Consider the following 18,093-nt stretch of genomic DNA (forward strand, 5'->3'; position numbering starts at 1 on the left):
CTCTGTAAGGGACCTGTCGAGGGTGCTGGGAGGGGAGAGGCCCCTGTGGGTGAGGGGGGAGTGACTGTGATGGGGGAGGGGACCAGTGTGGGACACATGCTGTGCACTTGCTGGAGGGGGTACCTGGGTTCCACCTGCCCTGCTCACAGCTGCCTGAACTTTCAGAACAGAACCAGAAGCCACAGCCTCCCGCAGATGGGCTTGACGTGTGCTAGGGGAGCCGGTCCAGTTAATGGGTGATCATGAGTGACCAGGTCACGGGCCCTCCTTACTTGGCACATGTCACAGGAGATGGTGAATTAGGAAGTGAACAGAAATCACCCTTAGTTAACATATAATTCAGTTAAATGACTCACTTCTTATATCTCTCTGTGATCACCCCCAAGCTCCATATCTATCTTTCTTCTCCCCATATTTCCTCCTCATTGTGATGCTTTATTATTTTTCTTATTCCTCTCTTTGCTTAACTACGAGACTTTTTTTTTTTTTTTTCAGTTCTGGAGAAAATAATTGAGCACCTTTTGCATTGAACCAAAGCAACCATTTTACAAAATGCAGAAAGTGATTAGAAACCAGCCCAGTATTAATGCCCAATTATAGCTGGAGATGGAGGGGAGATGGTCTGGGGGTTGGAAGGGTTTGGGGGGCAGAGCCCTTGTCCATAATGGGGCAGTGTGGGCAGTGGAAAGAACACTGGACTCAGGGTCTGGAGTCCAGGAGTCAGGGCTTTGCTGGGTCCTGGGCTTTAGTGAATCCTTGTGGGCTCCACCCAGAACCCTCCAGATGTGCATACAGGTGTGCAGGTGCATGCAGTGCCCACAAAGTGCACACAAATATACACACGACATACACAAACACACCCCAGACTCATCCCCCACACAGAGAAGCAGAAACACAGACACAGACACAGACACACAGACACACAGACACACAGACACACACACACACACACCCTTCACCCAATCCAGGCCATTTCTTCTCTTAGATTCCTCTCAATTCACTTGCTTTGCTTTGTGCCCACTCCCATGACCTTGTGTGACCCCCATCTGTTCTCACCTGCACCCTGAAGTAGCCTCCTTGTCTCCACTGTCACCCCTTTTGCAACTGTTCATCTACTCACCCATTCATTCAACGTTTCTCAGTCCCCAAGTTATTTCTTCAAACAAGAAAAAGCTAACCCTTGTAATATTAAATCTCAGTTTGGTTTTGATTTGTATTTCTCTAATGACTAATGATGTTGAATATCTTTTCATGTGTTCACTGGCCATTTGTCTACCTTCTTTTGAGAAGTGTCTATCTGTAACATTTTCCATTTTTAAAATGGGTTGCCTTTTTATTGTTGAGTTGTAGAAGTTCTTTACATATTTTGCATACAAAACCCCTTTCAGATATTTGATTTGCAAATATTTTCTCCTTTTCTGGAAGATGTCTTTTGTATTCTTGATACTATCCTTTGGTGCATACAGTTTTTAAATTTGGATGAAGTCCAATTTATCTTTTTTTTTTGGCTTGTGTTAGTAATGTATCCACCCCTGAAATAGTCCTGTGCTGATTGGCTCCACCTGGGATATGGTTTAGCTCAATTAGCCCATCCCTGGAGCTAGAGGTGGGGACAGGCTGTCACCCAAATGAGGAGAATCTGAGTGTAGGCTGGAGGACAACCACAGTGTCTGCTCTCCCCAGGGAGCAGATGCCTCTGCCTTGGGGGGTGGCTCTAAAACCCAGATCTGAGGCACTATAGGCAGAGGGAGGTGGGGGACTGTGAGTGTGAGTCCCCTTGGCTACCCCTGCCTCATCCAATTCTCATTTTTTGGAGAGCAGTGAGGAAGACCTGATGGGAGACAGTGAGACCCTGAATCCATGCTGGTACTGTGACTTCACCTTGCCAGGAGCCAAGAGTGGATTTGCTCTCAAAGCTGATGAGTCCATGGCTTTGAAAACCCCACCACTATCCTCCTCACTGATGGCTTCCTGAGCTGACTGGCTCAGAAACCTCCTTCTTGGCTCCTGGCCAGGATGATGAGTCACTCCTGTTCTCGGGAGCTGCGTGTCCTATCCTCAAATGTACCAGGCACCTGCACTCTTTGGGGACTCAGAAGTGTCAGGGCTAGGAGGGCTGCAGAGACTGTGCACATGGGGAAACTGAGGCCTGAGCGCAGGTGCCTGGTCTCTTTCACTGAGCTGAGTTCTGGATCTGGGACCACCAGTCCCTAAACCCTCTCCTGGCTTCCTTCTCCGTCAGACATGGTGGGTGGCCAACCTCTCCAGCCTCGTTTCCCGCCATCTTCAGCCTCCTCACTGCCCCTCCCCCATGCTTCAGTCACACTAATCTTTACTAGTTAATAGTCACAATGCATAATGTTAATTGAGAACACAGGATGTTCCAGGTACTGTGCTGAGTTCTTTACATGCCTTGTCTCATTCATTCATGAGACATATTTGTGATGCCTTCTATGTGCCACACCCTGCAGGAGATGCTTGGGAGAGAACCATGAACAAAACTCCATTCTTGTCCTCATGGGGCTTCCTTATCTAGCTGGAGAAAACAGAGAATGGAGTCAAACAAAGAACGGAGAAACAAAATTACAGGTAAAAGATTCTAAGCTTGGCTGTGACCTGACCTATTACCTAATTTGATGTATATCACTAATTTATTCTCCTTCCTTCTTCCATTCATTGAACACCCACTGTTTCTTCCCATAGTCAAGACCCTGTGCCAGAAAGCAAAGGAACATCTACTGAGCATCTATCCTATGCCAGAGACAGTCATCCCATTTTGTTGCTACAATTTTGCTGAAAAGATGTTAACTACTTTGCATTCAAGGAAACTGAGGCTCATGGCTCTGGGCTAGGCAAGCACAGGCTCTTTTGGCCATCCAGTGAGGGCTGAATGGACAGCAACATAGTTTATCATCTGTCATCCCAGGAAGGAGCTCCCAGATGGATCAGAGGATGTATTATTATTCCAGTGACAATGACAACCACAGCAGCAGCAGCCAGTTACCCTGCCTTGCAGAGCTCATGGTGCGGTGGTGCTGTGCTGAGTGCTTTACTCATACCATGTCATTTAATCCATACACCAAAGGGCAAGGCAGGATTGGCCCAGTGCGGGTAAGGGACTGGCCCAAGGGCACCGAACCCAGGTCTGAAGCACAAGTGCTTATAAGAGAGGAGGGATGGTCATTTGTGCAATGTGGGGAGAGAAGCTGAGAAGCAGGGAGAGGAACGAAAGAGAACCGATGAATCCCTGAGAGAGGGGTGAGCAGGACAGCTGCCTGGGGGGTCCAGTGGGAAGTTCCAGGTCCCGGTTCCAGGCCTGCATCTGGCCCAGGTACCCTTAAGTCTAGTACCTTCTGCATCCTCCCACACTTTTCTTTGCTTAAATTACCCTGAGTGCTTTTCTGTTACTGGAAAGTACCCTGACTCAGATGCCAAGGCAACCTGCTTGTTTAAAAAAATAGTAAACTGTTTTAAAAAAAAGCCACCGTTCCAACATAGAGTGTCTCTTGCTCAGAGAGGCCTCATCAAATGAGAGGAATGAGGATTTTGTAAACCTATATGGAAATTAAACCCACAATCTGGGCACACACTTGTTTGACAAGTGGTAATTAACTGCTGACAATATAATTTCAGTTTAGATGCAAATGGGTTTTTCATTAAAAAGTAATCAAAGAGATATTTCTACCTGTGAGTCCATCCTCTAGCTGTGGGAGCTCAGCTACTCTGTGGAAAGATTTTTAGGGCTGGCATTGAGTGTAGCTGCTCCTGACCAGGTAGGGCACAGACCCCAAATGCGACACTGGGGTACAGGTCTCTAGGGCAGCTCCTGGAAGGTGGCTAAGGCAAACCCCTCTCTCTAAGGGACCAGCAACCTCCTCTGGGCATCTCTGGCCTCAAATGTGCCTGGAGCCAGCTAGTAGGGCACCTGCCACTGACCCCAGCTTTAGGGAAGGAGGTGAGCATCTCATCTCCCCTGCAAGTTACAGAGAAGGACACTGAGGTTCAGAGATGTGCAGTCACTTGCTCAAGGCCACAGGGCTGGTGAGGAACCAGATGGAGATGTGAATTCTGACCCGCTTGACTCCCAAGACAGTCATGCACCCACCCACCACCCTTTTCCTAGTCAACTCAACTCCTCTGTGCCCCAGTTTGTTCATCTGTAAAATGGGAATAATAATGTACCTACTTGTCTTAGTTTGCTAGGGTTGCTATAACAAATACCACAGACTGGTTGTCATAAACAGCAGGAGTTTAATGTCTCAGTTTTGGAGTCTAGCAGTCTAAAACCAGGGTCTCAGCAGGCCATGCTTTCTCCAAAGTCTGTGGTGTTTGGCAGTGGCTTGCTGGCAATCCAGAACTTGATTTCTGCCTCTGTCATATGGTGATCTGTCTCCGTGTGTCTCCTCCTCATTCCTACTCCATGTCCAAATTTCCTTTGCTTGTAAGGACTCCAGTCGTATTGGGTTAAATCCCGCCATGATCAGTTTGGTTTTCTCTTAATAGGATCTTTGAAGATCCCATTTACAAATGAGTTCATACCCATAGGAGCTGGACTTAGTTAGGAGTTGAGCATGTCTTTGTAGGGGACATGATTCAAACCATAACATTACCCCGTGAACAAGTTGTGAGGACTGAATCAGTTAACACACAGAACAGTGCCTGGCACCCCAAACCCCTCATTAGATGTTAGAACTGATACTTATTAGTTAATTCAGATAATAAATAGTGTTATTATGCCACCTTTATTCTTTCCTCCTATGAGACCCTTGTAATCATCTCTGAGTCCCATTCTGGCTTCTGTCTGCCGTGTCCATTTGAAAGGAAGAGCCACACAGGACCCTGTGCTCCCATGAGAATAAGTAATGTCAAGCACAGAACAGGGGTTTGCTTCCCAGTCCCTGCAGTCAGACTCCTCAGAGGACAGACATCTCAGGTGCCTGATAGCTGTAGTCATAAAAGGTCCACTTGTCTCACCCAAACTCAGCTTGTAGCCAACTAGGAACTGTGGGATCCTTCTATCTCTTTCTTCCTGGATACACATGACATTTATACTCCCTCTCACCTCTTCTCCTATACTAGCTACACAGAACCAGTCATTGCTCCCAGAACATTCCATACTTTTGACATCACTAACCTCTGCACGTGTGGTGTGGGTGTGCCCTGCTTGGAAAGCCTTCCCTCCACTTCCCACCTGGTGAAATGTGATCTTTTAAGGCCTAACTCAGCATTGCCTCTTGATCGCACCTTGAGCCCAGGACTGTTGGCCCTGGTTCTGAGGACAAAGCAGGGGCTCCTTATACATTTAGTAAGCCCCTACTATTTGCCTGGCTTGGTACATCTACCTGTATGTCAACCCACTTAACCCTCACAGCAATTATGCTAGGTGGGCTTTACTAACCCCATTTTACTGATGAAGGCACTGAGACTCAAAGAGGAGAAATGACTTGCCCAAAGTCACATATATAGTAAATGCCAAAGCCTGGGTGATTGACACAGCCTCAAGCTGCCTCCTTTCCACCTCAGGCTCCTTAAGGCAGTGGGATCTGGTGCCTGCAAAGTTTATACTCATATTTTTCACTGATCCAGGACTCAGATACATAAGTTCATCCACTACCTGTCCCACTCCGACAGCTCATAAACACACAGGTACAGGAACAAACTCCCAAATGCACCCATATGGGCACCTGCACGCTCCCAGGATGTTAATGAACTCATCTTCTGTACCTCGAAACTGTGCCCATGCCCCAGCCCCATGCGCTGAGACCCAGCCTCCTGGACACCTGCCCCCAGATGCCCTGGGCTCCTTAGACTCATTGAACTCAGATGGGATGGGTGGGGCAGGGGACAGACCCAACTCAGAGCCCTGGTTCTGATCTCTTTCCCTGAAAATTTCCCTCTACTAACCCTAGAAACATTTGATCAAACACAGCAAAAAGGAAAGGGGCACTCCCAGGGTGGTGGAGAGGGAACTGAGAACCAGAGTGGGAAGCAAGTGGACTGGCACAGTGGCTGCCATATTGTGTGTGTGTGTGTGGGATCGACACTCTTGGTCCTCTGGGGGCTTGGGCTTAATGCTCCCCAGGGACAGGAGATGATGTCCTGTGTGCGGTGCAAGGGGTTGTGTAAAGCTGGGACCTTCAAAAGGCTGAACCTCAGTGATAGAATATACAAGAGAAGTAATCCATTTCCAAGAACTGGGCAATGAAGGGAGCTTGCTAGTTTCTGAGAGAAAAGAGAACCTCCTTGGGTGATAGTGACCCAGACTTGTGCTGCTTGGGTTTGTGGTTTTAATTTATATTGCAGGTATTGTTTTTAAAATCTCACACTAAATAAGTAACATGTACTTGTTCCCAGGGTGGTGATACTTCTGGAGCATCTGGCAGAAGCCAGTGTAGAACAGTTCAAGAGGGGAACACCTTCCACTCAGGCTGCATAGGATTCCCACAAATAAGACCCCATGAAGATGAGCTCAAAATTCCAAATTATAACATAAATCAGAAAACAATTTGCAATGAGTGAGAATTAGTACTCAGGAAAATGAAGAAGATAAAAACACAAAGAACTTCAAATGATGGAACAATTCTGACAGAAACTATAAAATAAATATATCAAAAGTGATTACAGACATAAGAGAAAAAAAATCCAAATCACAGGAACAGAACAAGACACTATAAAAAAGAACAGGCATATTAGAAAAACTAGAAGGTCTAAAAATGAAATATGTAACCATTGCAATAAAAAAATCCCTCAAGGCGTGGATTAAATAGTAGATTTGGTTGTGCTGGGGAAAGAATTGGTTGCCTGGAATATGAGTAAGAGGAAATGAATCTGAGTGTATCATAGAAAAGCATGGATAAGAAAATAATGGTGCAGAGGTTCAGAGAAATGAAGGCGAGAATGAGAAGTTATGGCAAATCTTTATTAGGAGTTCCAGAATATGAAGATAGAGAGGATGATGAAAATTTATACTCTAATCAATAAGGACCAAGAATTTTACAGATCATATGAAAAACTTGGATTTGTAGTTTGAAAAAGAAATTGAAAATGAAAAATATATTCACAGGACTTTTGGTTTCAGCCCTGACATGTAAAAAGCTTGGAAGACACCACTCCCATTCTTAAACTAAGAATAAGCTGGGCAAATGAATGACTATTCTTGGCCCCAACAGAGAACTGCCACCGGAAATCTGGAGAGACAGGTGAACCTGGAGAGTCACAGCTGAGATCTGCCTACCTGTGGCAGAAGCTGCTGGAGCTGTACACTTGTGGGAACCCTGCAATGGCAATTCCTGTGAATTGCTGGAGGCTGAGTGTGGACTGGCATGAGAGTGAGTAACTCCTGGGGGCTGTAGTCTTAGAGGGACGCAAAAATTTGGTGGGCTTTACCTCCAGAAACTCCACCAAGTTCTTATGGTGAAGATCTGTAAAAGATGCCCTTGTGGCTCTGGCAGGGGAAAGGCAAGAGTAATCCTTGTGAAGAAGGTTCAGGGACTTCTCCATAGCAAAGGCCTGCTCTCCAGGGGGAAAGACTTAACCAGAGCCTTGCCCTGTAGCCATGGTGTGCCAGTTTGAATATATTGTGTTCCCCAAACGCCATTATCTTTGATGTAATCTTCTGTGGGCAGACATTATCGGTGTTGATTAAACTGTAACTCTTTGAGTTTTTCTTTGGAATGCGCCCCACCCACCTGTGGGTGATGACTCTGATTGGAAAATTTCCATGGAGGTGTTGCTCCGCCCATTCAGGGTGGGTCTAAGTTGATCAGTGGAGCCATATAAATGAGCTGACGGACGGGGGTAACTCAGTGCAGCTGTGAGTGATGTTTTGAAGAGGCGCTACAGCCAAGAGGGACACTTTGAAGAAAGCACAGGAGCTGCAGATGAGAGACAGTTTGAAGACGGCCGTTGAAAGCAGACTCCTACTCCGGAGCAGCTAAGAGAGGACAAATACCCCAAGTGCAACTAAGAGTGACATTTTTGAGGAACTGCAGCCTAGAGAGGAACATCCTGGAAGAAAGCCATTTTGAAACCAGAACTTTGGAGCAGATGCCAGCCACATGCCTTCCCAGCTAACAGAGGTTTTCCAGACACTGTTGGCCATCTTCCAGCAAAGGTACCGGATTGCTGATGAGTTACCTTGGACGCTTTATGGCCTTAAGACTGTAACTCTGTAACCAAATAAACCCCCTTTTATAAAAGTCAATCCGTCTCTGGTGTTTTGCATTTCGGCAGCATTAGCAAACTAGAACACATGGGGTCAGGGTATTCCACCCAGTTCAGCCCTGTTAGACTTCGTATTTCATCTCAGGAGGCAGAGAAGCTGTACAAATAACTACAACACCAAAAGCATGATCCGTGAAAGATAAAATTGATAAGGTGAACTTTATTAAAAGTTAAAAAGTATGGTCTGCAAAAGATACTGTTAAGAGAATAAAAGGACAAGCCATAGTTGGGAAGAAAATATTTGCAAAACATATATGTGTTAAATGACTTGTATCCAAAATATACAAAGAATTCTTATAACTCAATAATAAGCAAAGAAAAATAATCCAATTAATAATGGACAAAAGATCTGAACAGACACCTCACTAAAGAAGTCATAAAGAGGACAAATAAGCATATGAATAGAGGCTCAATAGCATTTGCCATTAGGGAATTGAAAATTTAAACAATAAGGAAATGCTACAACACACCTGTTAAGAATGGCTACAACCCCCAAAAATGATAATACTGATGGCTGGCAAGGATGCAGAGCAGCAGAGAGTCTATTCACTGCTGGTGGAAATGAAAATGGCAAAGCTACTTTAGAAGACAGTTTGGCAGTTTCTTATAAGACTAAATATTGTCTTACCATATGATCCAGCAATAGTGCTCCTAGGTATTTACCCAATTGTTTTAAAATTTATGTATACACAAAAACCTGCATGCAAATGTTTTCAGAAACTTTTTTGTAATTACCAAAAATTGGAAACAGCCAAGATGCCCTTCAATAGATGAAAAGATAACAAGCTGTTATACAACCATACAATGGAATATTGTGCTTTGATTAAAAAAATGAGCTATCAAACTATGAAAAGACATGAATCTTAACTGAATCTTAACTACATATTGCTAAATGAAAGAAGCCACTCTGATACAGCTATATATTCTATGATTCTAACTATAACACATTTTGGAAAAGGCAAAACTACAGACACGGTAAGAAAATCGGTGGTTACCAGAGGTCTGGTGGGAGGGATAGTTGAATAGAAGCACAGGAGATTTGTTTAGGGTAGTGAAACTATGCTGTATGATACTGTAATGGTGAACATTACATTAAGCATATGTCAAAATCCATGGTACTTTATATCACATAGAGTAAACGTTAATGTATGCAAATTAAAAAAATCACTTAGGAGGGTGAAGGATCTAAAGATGGAATGCAGACTGTGATAAAATAGTATGAATGTATTACAAATGTATAAAACAGCCTTACCAAAGGGATTAGGGATATAGGGTGCTGACATAGTAGCTTTGGAAATGAATGAAATCTGTAAGACTAAAGGCAAAAGAAACTGTGCATAAGCACTGTACTCTAGTTGATAGAGTTGTTTCTCATGGGGTATGGACTAACAATTCTGAAACCACTATACAGCTATACTGAAATTGAATAATTAAGTAAATGGATGGTGGACTGTGGGAGCCAGGTTTGTCTTGGAGTAGGAAGTTACAGATAAGGCTAGAATAATCCATGTAGTAATGGATTAGAGTTGGAGAGATTAGTATGAACTCATATTTAGTCTAATATAGACACAGATGACTACATATAGAAATATTTATAGATATGTGTATATACATAGGTCAGTATACACACACATAGCTCCTTGCTCTACAAGCTGAGAGGACCTAGAAGCAATGACACCTTAGTAGCAATGAGCATGCCTTGCATGCAGATCTTGGCTTTTAATACCATTCTCCAATAAAAAGAACTAGGGGTCCTTAGAGAAATGGATGACTCTAGGACTGAGGCAGAACATTTTCAAGATGAACCTGGTGTGTATCATAGTGCCATGAAGTAAGAAAATGCTAAGTAACAAAACAAAACAACAACAACAAAAACCAAACAAACAAAAAACTCCACAGTGTATGTCAAAGGGATGCAGGAGCCAATGAAAGAGCTCCCAAAGGCCAAAGCTGGAATAATTTGAGCAAGAAAAAATAAATACAAGTAGTATTGCATTATAATCCGAAGTATAAAATAAATCTCCATGAGTCCATATTGATATAAATAATTGCATACATAAGTAAATGGGGGAGAATAGATACATCTGTATAGAAGAATTACAAGTAATTTTTGTAGCTATTGAGCACACAAGGAAGTAGAGCATAAATAACTCCCACTCTTTAAGTGACCATATAAAGTGACTTTATTCAAAGAGTGTAATATGGGAAAGGGAATAAAAGAGTACTTTTACATCACAATAACCTGAGAAAAACTACCTCAGCCATGTGATAAAGGTCAACTCCAACAATGGTAAGTCATGTTGACAATATACACCTTTGATATGAAGCGATGAGAATGGCACTTTATTATCTTCTTCCCCCAAACCCCAAACTCCACACCCAAGTCTAATCATGAGAGAAACATCAGACAAATCCCAGTTCAGGGCCAATCTACAAAATACCTAACCAATAATCCTCAAGACAATCAAGGTCACCAAAACAAGGACGTCTGGGAAACTGTCATAACTAATAGAAACCTAAGGGGACATGATGACTAAGTGTAATGTGGTATCCTGGATAGGATCCTGGAACAGAAAAATGGCATTAGGAAAAACTGAGGAAATCTGAATAAAGTATGGACTTTAGTTAATAAGAATGTATCAATATTGTTCGTTTATTGTGATGAATGTACCATACTAATGTGAGATGTTCGTAATAGGAAAACTGGATGTGGAACTCCTGTACTACATTTCACAATAATTCTGTACATCTAAAACTTTTCTAAAATAAAAATCTTAAAAAAAACAAAATCACATCTAGACATAGCATAATGAAACTGCAACAAATCAAAGACCAAAGAGGTCTAAAAACCCAGTTAGGATATTCCGATTTATGACAGTGCTGACGTTGAAGTACAGTGATGAGAAGATAATTTTTTCAATAAATGAAACTAGGTCAATAGGATATCAATATGTTTTCAAAAAGGATATTGACTCTTACCTCATACCACATACAAAGTCAATTCTAAATGGTGCATAGATTTAAATGTGAAAAGTGAAACAATAAAGCTTTTAAAAGACCACATAGGTGATTATCTACAGCATTTGGGGTAGGCAAAATGTCTTGAACATGTCCAATAAGTGCTATCTATAAAGGAAATAATAATAAATTGGCCATTATTTTTAAGAACAAGGACAAGCCACAAAATGGCAAAATATATTTGCAATACGTGTATCTAGTTGTGTGCAGGAACTGGCTCCTACTATCTTGTGAGAACTCATTGTTCCAACCCAGATCAGCCCCAAGACCAAAGAACATGTCTGGCCCGGAGTTACACATGGGTTTGCTTAGGAACTTACCAAACAGGAGAGGATCCTTCCTTGTGGTGGCTTGGGAGAGTGAAGTTAGTGTTCTGCACAGAGAGAGGGTTCCAAGGGTGGTGGTGGGGGGCTTACAAAAATTTGTGAATGGAGTTTCAGCAGGATCTTGAGAGATTTGGCTAAAACAGGGTCTTGTGAGATTTGACTACAACAGGATCTCATGAGATTGGCAACAACAAGTTCTCATGAGATTTGGTTATTAACAGTTATTAACAGAGATTAGGGGAGTTAACATCTTTCCTGGGCTGTGTGAAGCTCATAATGGAGGAGGGGGCAGTGCCCCGGGCCCTGGGTCCCCATAATCCACCCCCACACTGCAGACCATGTTGGCCATAGGACAGGCATTGCAGGATAACAGACAGCGGAACACTAGGAGTCCCCCTACACAGAGAGAGAGAACAAACCCACAAAGAGTTGCTACTGGCAATTGATAAAATCTTTGATTTTCAGCCTTATTTTTCGATGTGTTGAATTCTGCCAGGCCAGCAGGGTGTTCCAGGCAGTACAATTCACCTGGGTTACAGTCCAAGTGAAAAGAAAGATGTTTATGGAGAACATAAGGGGTAATTCCTGCAGTTCTAACAATATACAAGCTAAATTTCCATTAGTGGACAGAAGAGTTAATCTTAGATGATTCCAATTTCTCATGGGCTTAGGATTCCCAACCAGTGTGTTTGCACTGGCCAGCACCACAGCCAATCAGCCTTATATCTCCTAATTTCTAAAGCTTATGGCAAGGCAAGAACAAATTATTTTTATTACCTCGCTAGTCCCTTTACCTGAGTTTTCAGTGCTTGCATGGGTCCCACAGTTATCAATTCACTGGAAGCAGGTGTGGCTGCTCGAGGTCATGGATTATGGCTGATGAAGGCTAGACATAGCTGATGAGCCCACTGCTGCAGGAATTGTTTGTCATCTTTTAGCTGCTCTATCAAAAGCCCATTCAATCTTCCAATTAACCCCACTACTGTGGGGTTGTAAGACAAACGAAATGTCCATAAGACATCATGTTCAGTAGCCCAGGCTTGGGTAAATTATCTGGTAAAGGGGGTCCCTCTATCACTGTCCATATGTGTGGGGACCCCAAAGAAAACACTTATTTCTCTAGGCTATGTATCGCACCCTTCTGGTTAGCTCTTCCTACTGGGAAGGCCTGAAACAGCCCAGTAGCTTTGTCTACAGCTGTAAAGGGATATTTTACATCCTCAGATGAGGGAAGAGGCCCAATGTAGTCTAGTTGCCATCTGGTGACTGGGATCTGCTCATGGCTGATGTGACCAAGTTGGTGAGGTTGCCTGCAAAAGGGGCAGGCATCTACAACGTCATTCAGCTCTTGCCTCATGATGGGCAACTGGAATTGCGGTGCCAGCTTCCACAGAGTCTGGTATCCTCAGTGTCCTGTTTTCTTATGTAACCATTTAGCAGTCTAGTGCGATATTGGCTCCAGGCTATGAACTTTTGCTAAAGCATCTGCTTTGATATTGCCAGGCAAAGAATCAGTGTTATGGGCAGAAACATGAAGCACAGTTACCTTGCACTTGTGGCAGGCAGCTCAGATGTCTTCCCACATTTCTTTCCCCGATAAGGGGTGGTCAACAATGGTCAATTGCTTTTGCTTCCATGTGGCCATCCACACTGTTAAGCCCTGGTGCACTGCCCAGTTGTTAGTATAAATAGTGCATCTCTTGGTTCGTGAACAATGACCATCCACACAGCCCTTAATTCAGCCCACTGGCTGCTTTGTACCATCCCAGTTTCCCACCATACAGTGTCCATACTAGATAACACAGCTACTGCCATCCAGGTAGTAGGCTGCCCATGTGCTGATCCATCAGTATACTGGGCAGACTCAGGTAGACTGCCACATCAATCAATGGTGGGCACAGAAATAGCTGCCTTGGGAGGATCAGCATGGAGGGGCAAATGTTGTTCTTCTACATAAGAAACTGGTCCTAAGATATTGTGCATCTCTGTGCTTAAAGGGCTGTTGTTGAAAATGCTGTGCTAGAGCGGAGAAGCTTTCCATTTTGTTAATGTGCTCAGTTGTGCACTGCTAGAGTGAGGCTTAATAGCAGTGTCCTGTATGCACTCCTGTATGGGGATAGCTGTTCTTAATTTCACAGGACATTTCTGAGTTAGTCCTTTAATTTTCAGTAAAGCATTATAGGTAGCACACAGTTGTTTTTCTAAGGCACCTTACCACAATTTGGCTCCTTTGCAGAGCTGAGACCAAAATTTAATGGGACTCACTTTGCCTGTTGCCTTCGTCACAAGCCCCACCCAAAGGCAATATCAGTACTGACCACATCTAATTTGCAAGGCACATCTGGGCCCACCCCTTGCAAAGCCTGAGCCTGTGCCATAGCCCATTTGTTTTTTTCAAAAGCAGCCTGCTGTGGACCATCCCATTTCCATGTTTTTCCTTTGCTAACTAGGACATACAAAGGTTTTAGAATCTGAGCTAAGTGGGATATAAACAGTTTCCAATAACCCAACAAACCAAGGAAAGCCATGAGCTGTTTAGGAGCATGTGGAGTCGGGTAATTTTGCACTTTATCAACAACAGCAGACGGGATAGTATTAGCAGCAGTTTCCAATTCTGCAAATGGTTACTTGTCAACATAGCATTATCAAAATAATGAAAGACAGTGAACTCTGCCAGAGGTTTCCACATTTTAAAATCGTAAGCTACCAAGCCATGGCAAACAGTGGGACCATGACAATACACTTGTGGTAGCATGGCAAATGTCCACTGTTGTCCCTCTCCACATGAAGGTGAACACAGGGTGGCTGGAGGGCTCTAAAAAAATACTAAAAATGGCATTAGCAAGATCTAACACAAAATGGAACTGACCCAATTGTGCACTTATGTCCTGCAACAAAGTAGCTATGTTTGGTACAGCTGCAAACAAAGGAGGAGTTACTTTGTTAAGTTCTCTAAAATCAATAGTCATCTGCCTGGAAACATCAGGCTTTTTCACTGGCCAGACTCTGCTATTAAATGGTCTGTGAGTGGGGATTATAATGCCCACTCTTTTCAATTCCTTAATGGTGGCAGTGATTTTCTGATGGCCTCCTGGTGACTTATAATGATGTACCTTTACCAGTGACCACTTAGCATGTCCTCTTTGGACAGTTTTGACCACCTGACATTGGAGGTGGAATTCACCTACAGTAGTTTGCACAGTGATATTCTGACTTTTGCCAGCTAATAATTGATGTTGTGTTGTTTTAATGTTTTCCATATATTACGGTGCCTCCCGCTCCTGTATCTACTAGTGCCAAAACTCTGTGTTCATTACTTGGGGACCAAAAAATAGTTAATGCAATATGTGGCCTCCAATCCCCAGTGTCCCCATATGTAACTCTTATTTGGGGATCTTGACCCAAACTCTGTGTGAGGGGGAAAGGGGGATTGCCATGCCTCCTTGGCAGGGGGAGCAGGGTAGTTCTTTATAGTGTAACGGCTGAGTATTTTGGCCAGAGTTTGTTTCTCCCTCCAGTGATCTGGTCCTAAATTTGGTATATCCCTGCTTTCTTGGTAACCTACTCCATAACCTTACTAGCACAGGGTTCAGCTATCTATCAATATCTTCAATTTTAGTGCCAGCAGCTATTAGGTCAGCCCACATATGTCTGTGTGATACATGGTTTGTACTGTCATGTCCCTTTGGGACACAGTCCATAGCCCTGACTCCAGTTTCTTTTCACCTTGGGTATTCAGATTCTCTTAGATCTGCTACTGCTTGTGGAGTCCTGGAGATGGGTTGCCCCGTCAATGTGCTAAGAATGGGCACCTGTGTCCCATACCATTGATTTGGGGCACTGTATAAGATTGTGTTTTTTATGCCTGTGTTGAAATTTTGTTATTTGGTCCCACAAAATCAGCAGCATAAACTGCATGTTTCATTCCTAGCCCCCTTAGTTTACCTTGTAATTCATTGTGCTGGTTTGAATCGTTTATGTTCCCCTCAAAAGCCGTGTTCTTTAACTCAGTCTTGTGGGGGCAGACTTATTAGTTGTTTGATTAGGTTGTTTCCATGGAGATGTGACCCACCCAACTATAGGTGAGACCTTTTGATTAGATAATTTCCGTGGAGGTGTAACCCCACCCATCCAGTAATTAGATCACTTGAGTCCTTTAAAGAGAGCTCACACAGAAAGCAGAGAAGACAAAATGTCCGAGGAGAAGCTAAGAGAGACATTTTGAAGTGAAGTTAAGATGTGTAATCCATAGTTTGCCTCCAGAAGAAGCTAAGAGTTGACACAGACCCAGAAGCTTGGAGTTAATGGGAGATGCAGGCAGAAGGATGTTTGGAGATGCTAAGCTAAGAGATGAAGCCCAGAGTTTGTCCTGGAGAAACTAAGAGAGAACACCCAGATGCTTAGACAGAAATGCCCCAGGAGAACCAAGCAGAGAGCTGAGAGAAGCTAAGAGAGACAGAAGCCCAGAGACATTTTGGAGAAAGCCATTTTGAAACCAATACCCAGGAGCAAAGGACCGGCAGGCACCAGCTACGTGCCTTCCCAGCTGACAGAAGTATTCTGGTCACCACTGGCCTTTCTTTAGTGAAGGTATTCTCTTGTTGTTGCCTTAGTTTGGACACTTTTATGGCCTTAGAACTATAAATTTGTAATGTAATAAATCCCTTTTATAAAAGCCAATCCATTTATGGTATTTTGCATACCAGCAGCTCTAGCAAACTGGAACATGCATCAAGCATGCTCCATTGGGGGGTGACCTGGGTCATGTCACCCACATTGGGCCAAGTTTATTTACACTGAGTCACTAGCCACTTTAACAGTGAGCTGGACTCAGGTTGGGTGCCTAAGGAATATATACATTGGTGGAGGGAAGGGTAAATGGTAATAGAGGCCAATTTGCTTATTTTGTGTCCTGAAAGCAGTACTCCCTCTGCACCAGTGTCCCACAGGCACAGCAGCCAATTTGGTAAAATTTCTTTAGGTTTTTGTCTGTATTGATTCCCAATTTCCCGTAACTCAGTGGCAGAATAATTCTGCATTGTAACCAGCACGTTTTGATCAAAAGGTGCTGCTAGGGCAGCGGCAGCTGCAGTACCATCCCCCCTGCCTGGGGATCAGGGTTATTGTATCTGCTCTGTTTTGATCTTTTGTTGGACTAGAGGATGGACATGCTTACTTTTCTCAGTTTCAGGTTCCCAGTCAGATGGGGGCTCATCTTCACCTGAAGAAAAGTTATTGGGGTCCCAGACTTTGGGATCCTGGTCAGAAGAAGTCAGTATATGCCTGACCTGCCCTTTGGGCAGCTTGCACTCTCTCACTCTAGCATACTGGCAAGCTAATGTCTCTAAACTTTTATCTGTATGGTGCAGCCTCACATTTAATGCATCCTTCAAATCTGCTTGGGCTATCCACATGTCTCTTTCTAACTTAAGTTTCTTTTCTAGGTGGTGAACCTCAGTTTTGACTGCCAGAGCCTCTTCTGTGGCTGAGCGCACAGCTCCTAACAGAGGCCATGCAATAGCCATGGTGGCCTGACAGCTCTCCTTTTTCTTATGAAATCATAACTGTCTTGCAGACTGTTGCAGGAGAACCAGCAATCCAGCTGGGGAGTTCTGGGCATCACCATTCTCCCTCGGTGACCCCCCACTCATCCAGGAGGGCATCCACCCCTCCTCATATGGATGTTTCAGGCCACCCTGGGATTCTCCCTGGGGAGTCTCCTTTCCCAGGGCTCATGCCCATTAAAGCTGGTGGTTCCTTGTCCTCCTGGCTGGCTCACCAAACATTCCAACCCAGATTAGCCCCAAGATCAAAGAACATGCCTGGCATAGAATTATCCATGAATTTAATGAGGGAATTACAAAACAGGAGATGATTCTTCCTGGCAATGGGTCAGGAAAGTGAAGTCAGCATTCTGTGCAGAAAGAGAGGAGTGTCAAAGGGGTGGGGTTATAAATGTTTGTGACATCAGAGTTTCAGCAGGGTCTTGCAAGATTTGGCTACAACAGGATCTTGCAAGATTTGGTTCCAAAACTGTCTCATGAGATTTGGTTATTAACAGTAATTAGGGAAGTTAATATCTTTCCTGGCCATGTAGGTGGCTGTGTGCAGCTCATAATGGAGGATGGGGTGGGGCCCTAGGTCCTGGGCCTCACACTCATTGTTAAACATTAGGGAATTGGGCTGGTTGCTAAAATGTTAGTAGTTTGGAATTGGCCCTGGGGGAGTTTTAGCACCATGGAAATTGGCAAATGCTAAAAGCGGTGCCAGAGAATTGGTTTACCAGCAGACCACTGTATATAATCAACAATGGGCTCATATCCATAATACATCAGTTCCTACAAAACAAGCAAAAAAGAGAGTTGACACATAGAAAAATGGATAAAAGACTTGGACAGACATTTTCCAAAAAAGGGTATACAAACAACCAGTGTGCATATGAAAGATTCCCAACATCATTATTTATCATGAAAATGTAAATTAAAACTAATATGTGATATCAAAACACACCAGCGTGGCTAAAAAC

The sequence above is a fragment of the Choloepus didactylus genome, chromosome 2, assembly GCF_015220235.1.
Source record: "Choloepus didactylus isolate mChoDid1 chromosome 2, mChoDid1.pri, whole genome shotgun sequence".
In the NCBI taxonomy this organism is placed as follows: domain Eukaryota; kingdom Metazoa; phylum Chordata; class Mammalia; order Pilosa; family Megalonychidae; genus Choloepus; species Choloepus didactylus.